The sequence below is a fragment of the Neofelis nebulosa genome, chromosome 10, assembly GCF_028018385.1.
Source record: "Neofelis nebulosa isolate mNeoNeb1 chromosome 10, mNeoNeb1.pri, whole genome shotgun sequence".
In the NCBI taxonomy this organism is placed as follows: Eukaryota; Metazoa; Chordata; class Mammalia; order Carnivora; family Felidae; genus Neofelis; species Neofelis nebulosa.
Window position 1 is genome coordinate 96,079,982 of NC_080791.1, and position 4,803 is coordinate 96,084,784.

At 43.5% G+C, this 4,803-nt stretch overlaps 1 long non-coding RNA gene across 1 annotated transcript; it reads left to right on the top strand.

Moving 5' to 3' along the window:
* The first annotated feature begins 3,434 nt into the window (after positions 1-3,434).
* LOC131487735 (uncharacterized) lies at positions 3,435-4,542 on the top strand. Its single transcript, XR_009249931.1, has 2 exons — positions 3,435-3,688; positions 3,893-4,542. It is a non-coding gene; the product is annotated as an uncharacterized LOC131487735 (long non-coding RNA).
* Positions 4,543-4,803: the final 261 nt, after the last annotated feature.

Genomic DNA, 4,803 nt, shown 5'->3' on the forward strand with positions numbered 1-4,803 from the left:
CTGGGCCTGAGCCCTCTCTCCTTCCTGTGGCCAGTGGTTCTCAGGCTCTTCAAGGCAGTAGCTCCTTCATTTTTTCTCCTCCTTGTCATCAGAAGCCTACCTTCTCACTGGACAGCATCCCTCTGATGACTTCAAGAGGAGGATGAGAAGTAGCAGCTAAGCTTATGGGGTGACTGAAGGCAGAGTCTTTGTCATCTATGATTAAGGAAAAGTACTTTCTGTGATATTAGCTCTACAGCGTGTACTTTCCCTACCTAGTTCAAGCCCCCATGTCAAAGGAACCAACAATGAGCCTTAACCAGAATTGGGTAAACAGAGCCCAGCAAAGTTACAGATCTAGATGGAGTCATGGTTTGAGAGCTGCTGTTAAAATCCATATCCTATCCCTCTCCCGCAGATTATTCTTAATGGCAGTTCCCAAAGAGTCTTTTCTTTATAGACATGAGCCCTAAAGGTTTCTATCCTTGGACTAGGTCCCCAGCTTTCAGTCATTTAGTTCATCCCAAATTATAAAAGTCCAATGCATTTGCCAAATATGAGTAATGAGCTCCTTTTTTTCCCTCTATGGTTAGGTCCAGTGTCTAAGGGTTTATCTTAGAGAGGGAGAAGGAGGTGAACTGCTTCACCCTGGTGATAGTTTTTCCTCTTGAGATAGGTCACACTTGCCCTATAGTAATGAAATAATGGAACAAGAAGGAACACCAGGTATTTCCATCAGTCCTGTGACTTAAGGTGTGCCTAGGCTTCCCTTACCTGTGGAAACTTATAATGCTGAAGGGAACTCTACTAATGTCTGTTCTGGAAAACCCAGCTAGGGCTCAAAGAGGGGCTTCTCTGTATCTCAGTATACCAGCTACTACACTTAACAGCTGTTTGACTTAGGGCAGGTTATTTAGCTTCTCAGAGTCCCAGCTTTTCAACTTAAAAATGGAAATTGTAATAGGAACCTTTTCACTTAGTTGCTGTAAGGATTGAATGGGATGGTACATACCTATTAGCACAGTACTTGAGATTAGTAAATACTCAAAAAATTACACTATCAAATTTAACAAATTTGATACACTATCAAAATTAACGATAGTGATGCCAACAGGAGGGAGAGGAGCTCTCATATATTTTTAACCTTCCTGGATGGCAAGTGTTCACCTTATTCTGGGTTCCTCCTCAGCTATGTATCATCCTGTAAGTAGGTGAAGCACAGAGCCCCTTGGGTACCCTAAAAGAAATGAGGCCACTGCTAATCAAAATCAGGCTGTGAGCAAATGTTAATTGTAAGAAAGACTGGAAATATCTCCCACTGTCTCTTGGGGCTCCTACTATTGCATTGATTAACTGTGAGCCAGAAAATAAGCATGAGGAAAAGGTCTGTGCCCTGATGGCAGGCCACCTGGTTGACCTGAGCAATCTGAACAGAAAAGGAACTGTGGAAAAAGCTCCACTCAGATCCTCACTAAAATCCATCTTGCTACCCTTTGGCAGTCATTTTAGGTCTTTTATCCTAGACACATGCCGTGTCCATCATTTTGTTTCTCCTAACAGCAGGCAAGGACTCTTTCCTTCACTGTTCTGCTTAACAGTGGCCAGGCTCCATGACTGCCTTACAACAAGTTTGTAAAAAAGGTCCTTCAGTGACTATGAATCCAGATATCTGTCGGGAGAGGGTGACTGGAAAGCTAGAGCACATTCAAAATTTCAAGGGTCAAAGAAGGGTTAGCTTCAAAGTCTTAGTCCCATATCTCCTCAGATTATCCCCCATAGAGGAACTGTCCTTTCTATTACAAGTTGCAAATGGAGCCCAAGAGTTGAACCTTGCCATGGGACTCAACCTGTCTTTAAAGTTCAAGAACACCTGGGTTCTCTGAAAGCAGGATTGGATCTAGGTCTTTTTCTGAGTGATATGGTTTTCTCTAAGTAAAAAGGGCTCTGGTAGAATAAAAGTTTGTGGCCTCTGAGCATAGATTTGTTTTACAGAGAAATGAAGCAAAAGTGGACTAGAGAAGAACAGTTTTACCTGGGAGCTCCCTCTACTGGCTCTTTGGTAGAAATTCCTTAGCAGTCATTTTGCCCTGCCCCATGGGTATCAATTTGAGGCATCTGAGCTTCTTGGTGCCTTGAACCAGGGATAAAATAAGGTATCCTGAGGCACCAAGGAAGATGAAACTCCAGAGGTTGGCCTCTTCTGCCTCCTTAATAATGTCATCTAACATTTATTGGATGCCAACACAGTGCTAGGCATCCTACTTGTATGATCTCATTTAATACACAACTGCATGTGGCAGGATTTTACAAACAAGACAGCCATGACCTGGAACATTAACTAAGTTCCTGGCATCACCAAAGCCTAGCAGACTTCCTCAGTGACCCTCATTGTTTTAGGATTCTCGTGAGTGAGAACTCAAGAGAAGAAACAACCAAGGGATGATGTGAAATTGGATGTGGAACTTGTTCTCACCACCCAACATGTGTAGGTTATACCTGGCTCTGGGATTGCTCCATAAACCTCCTGGGTTCTAGAGCATTTCAACCTTGCTTTGTAAAAAATTCAGCCCATGAGACAACTGATTACATGACAATGCTTGCCCAATCTGTGCTCTCACTGTGATGCTCAGACTGAAGAACGCAGAGTAACTACCACAGTGACTAAGAAGAATTTCCATTACAGAGGTGAGGCCTTTTTTAATTTGTGGAACATGTTCACACCTACGTTTTTAAAAATAAAATCTTGTGAGGTGGGTAGGGCACATAGCAGTACACTCATTTTATAAGTTGGGAATTTAAGATATTGAGTGATGTGTTCAGATTTTGGTTAGGAGCAAATAGCAAAGACCAGAATCTTCACTCACAGCTTAAATTCTGACTTTCTGGTTGGCATCGGTTGAAACTGAGGTCTAGATTGGGCTTTTTAACTGTAGCAAATAAAGACTGTGAAACCACCTCCTTGATCCTTAGATACAGACTCTGGCCTGAGTCATTCCTTTCCCTTTTTCAGGTTGGTTCATAATCGAGTACTCTTGATATTGAGTCATTTGGGAATTAGGAATTACACAGCCACTTATCTTTTCAAGGTTGATCTCTAACCAACCCACATTTCAAAGGTTATCTAGGTCCCTGAGAGAATCTGAAATATTATTTCAACTCTCCTATACCATGCAAAGATGTAAACTTTTTCACTTAATGCAGAAGAATTTCAAAGCATTTCCAAATGGGTTCTTTGTGGGGATTTGAGACATGGGTACATCACAGGATTCCCATTCCTCTTTGGGTTGGGTGCTAATCTCCAATTTCTCTGTTGTGTCTCTAAATCTCCATAATGCGACATCAGCCACACCAGGTGTCACCTAGTTCCTCCACCCCTCCTCAAGATTTCCTGTGAGCTGCCCCTTCTCCTATAGGCAGAGTGATGTCATAATGGGATCAGAATGGTATCTGCTGATAATAACGCAACAGATACAAGGCTTTCTGCAGCACCTTCTGAGCAATTGGGCTGTCACTGTCCTAAACGGAGTAGTTGGGTTAAAAGTATTTGTCCATGACATAACTTCCTGGCCCTCAGCTACCAGTGGAAGCAGGTCTCTCTGGTTCGACCTGTTAATACCACAAACTCTACTTTGCCAGAAATGTGACTTCTTGATGAATAAGTTGGTCCAGACCTGCCAATTGAAGTGAACTCATATTTGGCAGTCTGCTGGTAAGGCTGAGGATCCCTTCATCTAACTGTAGCCTTGAACATCTGCCCTACCACCAACATTGTGTCCCTACCACCCTCAAGGAAGCCAAAATGATATCACTGAGGGAGGGACGGGAGAGTCTGGAACTGGATGCTCACAGAGAACTGTGAGTGATGGAATATAGGTTGCTGACACCATATCCCTTTCATTCTTGCTTGTTGTAGGAGCGCCAACGATCAAGAGGAGACCAGATGAGTTTTCAGAGCAGTCCTCAAACACCCAGGACACACCTCATCCTTTGCCTCATGCTTTCTGCAATGTTGCTGCTCACATTCATCTTCCTATTAACGCTTGCCATAATTACCCCTTCCTGATCACCATTCTTCCTCCATTCACTACCCACTCAGCTCTTTCTCCAAGGTGCCCGTCTTATGGGCAGTGGCTTTGTTCTCTGTTTGGCAAGTTCCCCTCTCAGTTATGTCCAGATGGCTAACATTGGTTTCCCTCTTTCCTCATGCCCAACAGCCCCTGCCTCATGCCCAACAGCCCAGCATTCAGTCCCTAGGTGAGGAAAACCACAGCACATCCTACCTCTTCCAAAATGAAGTTGCAAGACTCTGCCAGAGCAGTCACACTCAATGAAGATACTCGAGGTATCTGAGTGTGATGTAATTAAAACTAGATGGAAAGACCAGAAATCCCTTAGTCCCAGTCAGATATAGTGAAAGCGCTTACTCATGACTGCTTGGACTGATTAAGAATGTGGAGGTAGGAAGAAGAGAAAGAGAAGGATGCTCAGAATTGGACTGCCCCTGAATACAGGATGGAATCATCCAGACTTTTTTTCCTCCAATTAAATTTGCATTTCATTCTACCACATTGTGATGGCTTCACTCTAGACATTTTCATTTGAAACCCAAGGCTTTTCTTCATGGGTTCTGAACCACAGGTTCCTGGATGGTGAGGTAAGTGACATTTACCAGCACTGTCTAGGGTGATTTGTAGTGATCTCAGAAGCCCAGTATTCGTGAGCCAGAGTCACCCTGTTAGGCTCTAAGGTTCATCTTCTATCAGTTCCTATTGACCCAAATGCCCTTCAGGGATCCCAGTCCAGCCATAGATGTTAGTCCAGGCT